The sequence below is a fragment of the Bombus vosnesenskii genome, unplaced genomic scaffold (assembly GCF_011952255.1).
Source record: "Bombus vosnesenskii isolate JDL3184/JDL3185 unplaced genomic scaffold, Bvos_JDL3184-5_v1.1 scf7180000013273, whole genome shotgun sequence".
NCBI lineage: Eukaryota > Metazoa > Arthropoda > Insecta > Hymenoptera > Apidae > Bombus > Bombus vosnesenskii.
This window is the reverse complement of record NW_022882931.1, coordinates 1,296,283-1,308,799: the sequence shown is the minus strand read 5'-3', so window position 1 is coordinate 1,308,799 and position 12,517 is coordinate 1,296,283.

Sequence of the window (12,517 nt, the reverse complement as noted above, 5' to 3'; positions counted from 1 at the left end):
AAATAACGAAAATCTTAACTATCTATCATTGAAGAGATTCCAAAGACTGCGATCCGCTGCAATTGCCAACTATTATAATCAGGTCGATACTTCTATTTTTATAATTATCGATGAGATAGTTCAGCTACATGTAATTCTTACAGATAACAAAAAGAGAAGAAAGGAGAAAAAAGACAAGGGCAGAAGATTATTTACGCTCGTTTTCTCGCTAAAAGACGGTCTGGCCTAGAAAGTATCGCGGTTTTTAGACCTGGTCGAATGGGACAAACAGATCGTCGCGCCCAATTGTGCCAGCATGTCGCCGGGAATGTAACTCTCTCTCCTTTCACGCCATTTCATTGGTACGTCAATTCCGTCTTCGCGATTCGATCTATAACATAGAAGCTTTTATCTATCTTTTTTAGATCGCGAATCTCGTTACTTTTTTTCGGGTTACTATCGTATTTGATTTAAATTCCACACTATGGTATGCGATAAGCGACAGCATTCCGTGGATTTTATCGTCGATTGAGCAGGTAATTACACTTGGAGTGACTCAAAGCATGTGCTCTCCAAATGTTTGCATCGTATCCGTGACTTCAGTTCAAAGCACTTGTTGAAAAGCAGGAGGGAAAAAAGCTGTTGAGACCTATTTTCGCGAGATGCTCCTTTCATGTATATCCCGCCGTGGCTGTACGACGAAATTTCAGTTTCGTCGAAGGTTCGTTGCTTCGAAAGAAGAACGATGAAAATTCGATGAAATTTTGCTCGTACCATTGTTTCTTTATGCTATTAGTTTCAGTCACGAAGTAGCCAAGCTATTATCGTTAATCCACATACAGCATACCGTTGTTCGGTGCTAAGTAATTTATTTTAATTTCATGGAAAAGTGAGTAATTTAAATGTCTGGCCTCTCCTTTCGACGTGTAACCTCTAATTGGAACAGTAACAGAAGAATGTAACTGTTACAAACCGCATGAAATACCGCTGGTGTCTCGAGAAACAATAATCGTTTGTAATTTCTCGCCACGGTTTATGTATCCTGCCAAGCCCCATGAAGATCGTAAAATTACGTGTTTACACCGACTTCTTGCATACCGCGGGTGTTACAATGAAAACGTAATCGTAAGGGATTTTCTACACCGTGGCTGATACAAAGCAATCGAAAATGTCACAGACGTGACGGTTCATGGATGGATGTTACTGGACCGGGTTAAGTGGCTTTGGAGAAAGCCAGCTACCTCCGCCTTTTCCTTATGAAGTCACGAAACCGTGCGGGTAGCAGTCAAGAAGAAGCCATTGACGGCCTTCACCCACCGATGGTGACACAAACCATGCAAATTCCTGCCTAGCCAATATTTTTGTCCTCGAAAAGGCGAAGACGAGTTCGCGAAAGTCTTCGAACACTTGTACATATCTTTTACGAATATACGAAAATGTATTACGTGTTTAATACGAAATATTTTACAGTTTCATTAGTGCTGTTATGTCATTATTACGATCATACCGATACAGTTTGAAACAAATCTGAGAATCTATACAGATTACAATTACGAGATTGGAAAGAAATGTTAGTAAAAGACGTACATTACGAATAATCATTTCAAGCATGTAAATGTTAAATATGATTCCACGAAATATCCAGATTTATCAGTATAATAGATAATTGACGGTTCACGTATTTTACGATCTATGCGAAATATAATACGTACGATACGATAATAGAAGTTCTTCGTGGAAAATGTTCGTGAGCTTGTGTATAGTACGTGGAAAGATTCGATGATTTAATTAGAAATATCTGATCATGCGATTATTGTAGCCGAGGATCACACGATAAAGATATGATAAGTACGTTACGTATATATTTTATGACGAACAAATTTGATACTTTGAAAAATATTAAAAGATAATATTCTATTACCCATATCGTAAAAGACAGGTGGCTCCAAAACTAAACATAAAGACAATTCTAATCTGAATATGAATACTGAATTCTAAAACTGATTTCTCATAATAAATACGAAATTCGTCTCGTGTTCGTTCGTAGTGTTCGATTAATTTTTTACAGTCCTCGTCTTGGTTGTCGAAATGAAAGTAGCAGGTTGCGTTCGTATGATACTGCGATTAAACATGCAAACAGAGTATAGAAAAGTGGTACGCTGCAAGGATCTCATCCGGGCTAGAACGAGCGATACGACGTCGAGGACGAGGTGCGTCGGCGCCTGGCGCGCCACTGCGCCCTAATCGATCAACAGATTTTGTTCGAATCACCATCGTACTCGGGCAGGGTCATGGTCTGACCTTAGTAGACTAGAATGACGTCACGTAGACTTTATCGGCGCCATAGTACACGACCATTGTAGTTTTGCTGTACTGGGATTTTGCTTGCGTATTTTCGAATCGAGGACTCTAATACTTTTTGTGACTATCGCAATTGAGATACTGCGATTCGCGAGATTATTCCGATGTCTGCAAACACCCCCTATGAATATATTACGCGTTATACGCAACATCTTGAAATTTCATTAGCATTGTAACGAGATACGTCTATCGTGATTTCATTGGTAAATTTCGAAACAAATTTAGAAGTGAGAATTCCGAAAATGGGTATGAAAGTTAGAAAATTTTGGCGGTCAATTTTATTTTAGAAAGTCCATTACATCGATAGGCCGCGATATTTACCGGTACAGTTATTAGGAGAAAAAGTGAAATCTACGACTCGTTTTGTTTGTAAAAAAATTGAGAATGAAAAGAGGGGATGAAGGAGAAAGGTTTAGCCCGCATATTTATAAGCCTTGTAAATTCGTATGAGCAACGGTAAAGAAAAATGATGCGCGGAACGTGAAAAGACGCAGCTAAATTCTGACCTAGTTTTGTCAAGCGTGTCCTGGGTCATGACCATCGATTGTTTCTCCCCATTCCTTCTCGCGGGTGCCTTCCCATGGTTATGGGGTCACGACCTAAATGCTTTGGGGATCTTTTCCTTGAGAGTAGGTACTGCAGTGATCAATGAAATTGTATCGTAACAGTACGATACATAGAAACATTTCGTTATCTGTTACGATAATGAAAGATAAGAATGAGAATACGTTAAAAAGGATAGAAAATTAGAATGGTTTACGCTCTTACATTTGAAAAGTTATCGAGTTCTCGATAAGCACGAAGTTGTATTTAAATAAATGTTTGTTCACGAAAAAAGATATACGAATGGAAGATTTGTAATCTTTCTTCGTCCTTAATCTGATTCGCATATTCAAACTCCTTTGATGCTTAATTTTACGTAACAGATCGCTATATCTTTCACTTCTTGCCGCGATTTCCCGAGATGATAGAAGCGTTCTATTCGGCGAACGGTTGCGCCTCAAGCGGTTAATTGGTATAATGATGTTAATTAAGGAAAATTTGTTAATCGTTACGAAGAACTCGTAATAGAGACGGTATTCTGCGTAAGTTCACGAAGGTGTAAAATCCATTTTACAGAGAAGACGGACAAGTTCTAACCTACTTGATGAAAGTCACGATCACGGTCAAACATTCGTACGTTCCTGTAAGGTGAGTCACGTTCTAAAAGGAAATGAGAAAAATCCTCTACTGTTAGCGTCGTCTGTAAGATTAATTTCCCATAGTGAAGATTCATCGCTCCTTTTCCGTAATCAATTCAACCACTGCAGAATTAACTGTACAGATAAACAAGTGCGCACACGTACAACGTATCTTCGTATCTCATTGATGCTTGGTAAGAGCTGACATAAAAATACACTCAACTTTGTTCATAAATTTCTATCTTACAATGCTTCCACGCTCGTTCGTTTCGAACTGTAATTTCATCCGGCAGTGTATTCGCCACTCAATTATGCTCTCGGTCGGAGTATTTCTAAATAAATGGGATGCCACATCGGTCTCAAAGAAAACATTGTGCGCTGAAAGGTACAGGTCCTGGCCTACTTAGGACGAGTCACGTTCACGATCAAGGATTGAACTTTATCCACTCTCTGAAGTTACACGTACAGTGGTAGCCGCGTTTGAAATGTATAATTATTCCGAAAGATCTACTACTGTGCATCAGCGCTCGTTCTGCGTTATAATGGCAAAACGAAGATATTAGATGAAATATTATCCGGAATTCTTAGCCACAAAGCGAGCCGTAGGTACCGTAAAAGGTGACTTGGCCAAGTTTGACACACTTTGCGACGTTGACCCTGTGAGAGATTTCGGGTCTTCGATATATCGCGATATTTCGAACGCAAACTTCGTTTCAACCGTGTTAACAGGAAATGTCGGCATCCTCTAAATAACGACCATTCCGACAACAAGGCACGAATAGATACATTTAATTAACATACTCGTTCGTTCTTCGAAACTTAAGACAAATTTTTACATAATTATGCGTGGAATATTGATTGGCAGTTCCATGCCATGAGCCGAGCTTGTTTCAATGGAGCAACGCCATTTGTTTATCGGTTGAAACTGATAATTATCACCTTCGTCGCACAGTACCTCTATGTCTAAGCGATGTTTCTTATTGCGACAATCAAGACGTTAATAAGGGGACGAACTTGCTACTTGATTCGTTTAGGTTATAATTAGAAATTTTTAAGATAGCGAGTGATACGATTCGTCATATGCGGTTGACATAGATTATAGATTGATGATCTGACTCCGAAATGAAGTGAAATTCGATCAATTGAAATTCTCGATCGTGTTGTTATTCTATTTTTGATGTCAGTTTTCCTTTTGTTCCAGTTCCATGGATAAAATCGTCGGCGTGTCATGTGCAATGTAAAAACGACTCCTCGACGTTTTGAACTAACTGAAATTTCTAAACAGCAGAAAATTGAGAATTTGTAATATTAGATTTATAATTTGTACGCGATAAAAACGATGTTTTAATATTCACAGAAGTAATTTGTTACAACGAATGGAAGAAGCTTCAAGCCAATTTTGTCGATGAAATTCGTTGGCCCCGATGAAAGTTGTTGTACAGTTAACTCTTACAAAACTACTTTTCCCATAACGCTTTGATCAATTATATTAACTAGGAAACGAGTATGCTGTCCGTTCCCTTTTGCCAAATGACCCGCGAGAGAAATTTTCTGTTTGCTATAAACACTTAAACAAAAAGAGCCAGTTACTTAAACACTCTCCTATATGAACTTGGTTATATTTAGCTCTGTCCCATAATTTCTACCCATATAATCTGGCTTGTCTGACAAGATTTAACTATAGGATCAATCATCCTTTTCTAGCGTCGCGTTAGCTTCTTTTGTTCGAATAAACTTTTCATCCTTTTCACCCTCGTCGAAACTTTGCATTTATAAATAATCCCTTTACAAGTATTTTTATCGCAGACGGGGAAAATTCAAGATAGATCATCTCCCAAAACTCTCCGCTGTTTTAATTAAACGATGCTATCGTGATCCCTTATGTTCAAAAATATCACTTGTTCCCTTCGAGAATTCGCAGTCAGGTTGCGTACATTTTTCCTTTCTTATTTAATATCGACGAAGCGTTTGGACACTTTCAAATTACTTCGAATATATATGAAATTCTCTAATCTAATTTCAACTTTTTATCTTATCTCGGGTATCCATATACTCAATTTGTAGATATGGAAAGTGGATGAAAATTGGTGCAGCGGATGTACCCAGTTAAATGACATTAAGCATATCTATTCAATGATAAGATCTTACAGCGACTGGAATACGTGCTCCAAGCCACATTCTGGAAGTTTATATGGATTTTATGAACTGCCAGCCATTCATTATAGATTGAACTTGAATGATGCAATGTATCCTCAATTCAAATTTAACAGGCTATCGGATTACAATTGCGACAAAAGAATAGAGAATTCTTCGATCATAATGGAATTTCGATCGAATTATAGACAATCTGTAAATACTTTATGAATCGCTGTGTAACCCTGTATCTAGTCTTTTAGATCGGTCTGGTCTCCGTATGAGCAAGCAGATAAGTGAGTGGAGGTTGAATGCATCGCGATACGTTTCCTGAATGGACAGATAGAAGCAAGAGCAACGGCGATCCTGATGAGTAGGACAGTGTGTCGCTGTCGTGCGCGTTGGGCCTCGTTCTTCTCCACGTGACCTGGTCACTGGCCCACTTTGGTTTCTCCTGGTTTGTTCTCTTTCTCCAGCTGGTGTCTGTCTTTTTTCTCTCCCCGATGATGCTTGGTCGTTTGTGCCTTCGAAGACAGGGTCCCCACTTTTCCGATCGTCGATCCGTCTTCCTGACTACGCTACCTCCACCATAAACGACCTCCACCACTGTTCGTTCTTCGACCACCACCACGATTCCTGTTCGAAGGCGCCGCTTATGACTTAGCCATGCGATTCCAGCACATGCTGTGGCACGAGGTACAACAACCAGACAGGTACCATCCAGTTGACTAACCGGATGGACGAACGGTGCGTGGAAGAGATTGGCATTAGAATCGCGTGAAAAGTTCAATCGAACAGGTTCGCCGGTTGTAGCTCCCAGTGTCCCAGACTATCGACCGTCGACCCGGTTCTAACGCTGCCCGAGCTTTTCAGATTAGAATATCGGATGACAGCCGGCAGGATTTTATCATCGATATCGCGATCGGTGTCGACGGTGTATAGCCCACCAAATTTACCTGTATCTCGTTAAATCAGTGCATGTTATCCTCCTCGTTATCAATCGTGCGGACATTTGCCTATTAACGCTGTTGAAGTTGAGACTACAGTTGAGTTAGTATATGATTTGTAAGGCGAGATACGCGGACAAGGAAAAGGGAAGTGGAGGAAGTTCAGTGAACAAGTGCGACGCGTAAAGGAACTGGGGTGACAACGTGTGAACTTGACGAAAGACGTTCGTGTGACGTGAGAAAGGTCGTGTTTTCCTCCGGAGAACGACCGACTAAACGTTTCACGAGGATTTAAGGCTACGTTATGAGACGGGTTTAACGAGTCCACGAGCGTATCACGGTTTATACGTTACATGGCAAGTATTCCTTATAAATCAGAATTGTCAGTATTTTATATACAACACCGAATTGTACAACATGACTATAGTTACAATGGATGCGTGTTCTCACAAACTGTTCTTCTCACGAATGAATCTCATGAAACATCTATAACGCATATGAATCTCTCAGAAGCTAATTTCTTCGTTTCATTACATAAGTACATGATTAATATTCAATGCTTGAGAAACAAATGACTTCCATTGTTCATTCTTCGCAAGACGACAGCAACGATAATAACGATAATAAGCTTATCTGTGTTTTTCAATGTATAGAGTTGACCAATGTGACTCTGCAGTTGATCTGAATGGTGCGTACTTGCTTGTTTTCACGTGTTCGTCTGAAAACTCACCCACTCTAACTATAGTCTAAGCTATAAAAGTAAATGAAAAATACGTAGCTAATTTTGTTTAAGCGATCATTACACGTGCGAGGTCTACTTTAGATATATCGAGCTATCTTGATCTTGGTTCACGTGGACAGGGTACGGTAACACTTCGTTTCGTTCGACGTGGCTCCACATGCTGATAGCATGGAAACAATGCAATAAATATTAATGTAGAAAGTTTGATAGTGGCGAGGATGAAAAATTATCGGCCAGTTCGAATCGTAGAATCGTTTATCGGAACCAGGACGTGATCAGGAATCAGTACGATCGTACAGAAGGTAACTTGACCGTGGAGGCAGGAGAAAGCTGGGTTTCCGACTTTGGCCCGTAGTAAAGGAGGCGATATACATAGAAGATCATTTGGCATGCTCCGCTGCTTCACCGCATCCTTATTCCCTTTTTCTCTCTTTGCCTTCTTCATCCTGATGCTCCATTCTCGGTGATTTCATCCACGCGTCGTTACCTACACGTTGCACCTTCTTAAAGTCCCATTTTTCGAGATTAAACGTAACAACCGAGTCACACGTAATTACATTGTAGTCTGCTTTTTATAATTACGTTTTCGTGTAAGCATCAAACGCAAATCCTGCTGCGATTATACTTAACTCGTTAACAGGGCCATTCCTCCATACAGGGTCATATATACATAATAATAATATAATTAAGAATTAATAGAGACAAACCAATCACAGATAAATTTTGATTTTAGTCCTTGCAAATGAGCCTAATTAATGTAATGTAATATAAATTATTGCATTAAATAAAGTAAATGTAACATAATTTATTTGTAAGAAGAACGAGAAGGTTGCAAAAACGTCGTCGATAATTTCGTCTATTACGTATCTATTGCCAAATTTGTCTAACTACTTTAAATTCCATGAAGCTCTTCATCCAAATTGATCACGCAGGAAACGACATTAACCCCGTTCCTATCGAAAGTCAATGTTCCAGCTATTTTACAGACAGTTGATCTGTTAATAGATTTCGGCTACAGATGAACGGTGTTCGATCATTAACATGCGAGATAAAGCTAGACGTTCATTCACCTCTTTCTTAACTCAATCGAACAAACTGGTTCCGGTTCTTTTTATTTTGCAAGTTTCCTGTCGATGAAGTTCGATCCCAGCGTTTTCGAAACTCTGTATTCTTGGACAGTTCACGACCGAAGAGATTCGATCGGAGAGAATAAAATTTCTCGCATTGACCCCGAGTGGCGTCTGACACATTGCTACGAGCTGCTACGACCTGCTACGAGTAGTACACGCGCGCCGGTTCGTGTGTGCACCTAACTTGTAAGTTAGGTATGCCACAGCAGCAGGTAGTGGTAAGTTGGTAACGGTTGTCAGCACGCAGACGACTCGTGTCACTCTTTCCAATCCTATTCGTTGATTTGTGCGTTTAACGCTTATTCGCGACTCTTCCTATCGCTCCATTTCAACAGATCGACGAATCCAGCGGATTACTATTAGGGACAATAAAGATGTTTCCCATCGATAAGAAGCAGCCTCTTAAATAACAATACGTTTTCGAGATGTTACACGTACGTTACGCGCGATCTAGAAATCTAAATTGCAAAGACAATGCAAAATAGTAGAGCAAAAACATAGGCTCGCGACAAGTTACGTGTAATATAATATGACGCGCGCTTATATTATTTTCCCTGTAATTATCGTCACATCTTCGTAATAATCGTTTTCTGTCAGCGTGACTAGCGTAGATTAGCTGGGTTAAGTGGCTGTTCGCGTTGCTTTTGTCGCCCTACATACCGGGACCACTTTTCGAGCCTCTTAAAATGCAGACGACGCACTGTCCCTTTCGAGTTATTCAAAGTAACATCATTATTTCGGCACGTACATAGCAACTATAGAAAGTGCTCTCATCGAACATTTCCTTCTGTTCCAATTTACTACGCTATCGCCATTGACTCTTTATCGTTCCTTCACCGACAAACGTTTCTTCGACTACACGCTATTTCGATATGGGATACGGGTAAACTATCACTTTCTACAATTCTTAGGAAGAGAGATGATATGCTTCGGACCATCGTTCGAGTTATTCGACTTGAACCGAGCGGAGGCGATGATCGGTTTTGCACGAATGATCAAGTACGAAGTATTCGAGGTGCTTAAGTGAAAGCAGAGTACGTTTCTAAATATCATTACGCATCTCTTGTATTTTTGATGAGCTTCCTGTTGTTTATTTGTTTCGATTATCCATCGTATTGCTTTCTCCAGCGTTCCCTTGACACAATGTTATAAATACGTCGGTTTCTTTAGATCTCATAAAACTGCAAAATCTACGTGGGAGAAATGGTGATAAAGAAAATATTAAGCGAATTCTTGAAATTTCCTTGGATGGTCACAAAGAAGTAAAAAAGCAGAATTTGATAACGTAAGGTGACTGAAAATAGAATTGCAAATTTAATACGCCATTAACGTAACGTTGGTCCTTAATGGATTAATGGGCTAAGCTGATCGATCAGTCTCTACCGTAATTGCATCGTCACAGTGTGGAAACAATTTCTAGGAGCACCACCTGCGCGTTTAATTGACGAAAACGTCAGCACAGTTCCATAAACGATAGCAGAACTAGATACGATAGACACAAGGACATTACGTGGCTATGTCAATGTGATCTACCGAAAAGGGTGAACTATCGCGACCAGATCTACACGATCCGATTGCAAGTGAAGAAAGAATGGACGGTGACGATGACGATGACGATGACGATGACGAGGAAGCATCTCTCGGTTGATCGACGAAGGCAAGCCAATCGGGTCACCCAGATCCAATAATGAAGTAGAATCGAACTGAGCTTTCTCTCGGGTTTACGTGTACAGGTGTGCGCAGAATCCCATGCATACCCGTGTTCATGCATTTGTACAAGCCTTTACCCATATACCGATGAACGGCCAATGAACGCCGAAGAATTTTCGAGGCACTCGAGTCTACTCTTTGACTCTTATCCTGCGCAAGCTACGACGAGCTCAAGATCGTGACTGTGTCCGGATCTTCATGCGCATACTGCATACAGTGTGCCCTCTCTTCGTATGCGTCCAGGCAAGATGGTTGACGTTCTTTCAAGAACAAGTCAACGTAAGATATTATCCTCGGCATTGTACGTTGGACGAACAGGATTTTTCCTTCGCTTTGTATAATAAACTGTAAGTTGTTCGTATCTTTTCCGAAGAAAACACAATGTTTGTACTTGTAGGTTTTTCCATTAATCGAAATTCAATTTTAATTTATTGGTACAGTCTTTCGCTTTATTACACTTTGCAATCCATTAACAACGAATGGAATAACCGTCAATGGAACAACCGATCAATTAGAGATCACCGTGCAACTGTTTGCGAACAGAAGCAAGTAGCAGTCTCGTTAAAAAGCTATCGCCGCATCTTTAGCAGTGATTCTGTCCGTGTAGTAACTGTTAACTATTCTACAGGAATGAAAAGATAATTAAGGATAATTATCGTCCTTTGCTACCGACCTGTTTTTGTCGCGATCGAAACTACTTGAAATTGAAGACCGAGAAACGGGACGGTTCGAAGGAAAGTGACTTCCGCGTATTTACGCGCGTATAGCATGCTTGCATAGCACGTGAATAAACGACGAACGAAAGGGAACTATTGTCACGTTATCAGCGTGAAATGTTCTCGCCACGAGAACGCCGTAACGTATAATCATCCGCAATAGCTAACGAAGACGATGTAATCGATTTCGCCGGGTCAACATAATACTTTCTCTGTGATCGTGGAATCGGAACGTTGCATTTAATAGCATTCGCATAGGTTTAGCAGATCCACATTTACAACACCAAACGTCAACAGAGAATATAAGAGAATACATTTCTGACGCATTCTGCGTGACATTCGTGAATCGTCAATCGACCAATAGTAAACGAATTTCCAATGAATCGACGCGGCTCCCGCGCACAGCCTAGCATCGCGTGCAAGTAATGACACTCAGCGACAAAAGAAAGAAAAGTCAGTGGATACCACAAAGAATCAATAATTTGTAATACCGGTATCTTCCTCCATTCTTCCACTTCACCGTTTCTGCTATTTTTAACAACAGCTTTCACATTAGCATGGAACACGCGAAAAAAAAGTCGACTGTTAAGCATTTAACTACCTCGACCATTTATGAAACCGTTTGAAATACGTCCATGAACATCACGCAGTTTCCTACAGTGAAACGAGAAATCTGTTTATCTTTGAATAAGCTATCGTCGCAGCACCGTCTTGTCAATGAAAAATTAATTCGCTATTACGACGCACAAGATCGAATTTATGGTTGTTAAGAAGGTCAGAGGAACGGCGAAGAATAGGACAGTGAGGGGGAATTGGTAACTAGGTTACCGGTGGCTTGGTGAAGCAACGTTCGAGCAATCAGCTTCTTCGCTCTCTTCGTCTTTCTCACGGCCCCTTTCCTCACCGCGCATCAACGCAAGATCACGAGCAATGGTCTGCTGCCCCTTGTATTTTCTTTGCTCTTCTTCGTCGTCGTCGTTCTCGCTTCTCTGTTTAGCATTACGCAGCCGTGATACGTAGAATGCCTCTGAACCGACTGTGTAACGGGATTTCGGGACACGAAGGGATACCGTGTGTGTTCACCTTCGAGACACGCACGTGAGCGTGTAAATATCGGAAAGTATCGTCAGATGAGAAAAAGCAAGACGCTGCGATGAAGCACCGTGGATTCTCATCATTTCTCCGAACCTCTTCGTTACCTTTTATCGCTGCCCTAGGATCTGCTCTTTTAATTGACTCGTTAAAAAAGATGATCTTGTTTCTCTTTTTAGTAAGAATTTAAGATATACAACTACCTGGTAAATTTATTTACCTCTCTAAACAGTAAGTAAAGATATTATGTTTCTCTGTAGAAGATTTCAAGCACTTTCGCGGCGAATAATCTTAAATTTTCATGCCAATTTGTATCTTTATGAACGAAGACAAAGAAGTAGAATCTAAATAAAGATTCGTCTCATTCACTAAAGTTATGAGAAATTACTCTACTTGAGATATTCAATGTATTCCTCCATGTAATACGCATTCTATTTTTTATTTTATATGTATTATTTACATTCCAGTTTTGCATCTTTAAATTCCCTTTGAATAGATGCATGAAGAGAGTATATATACGGTAGAG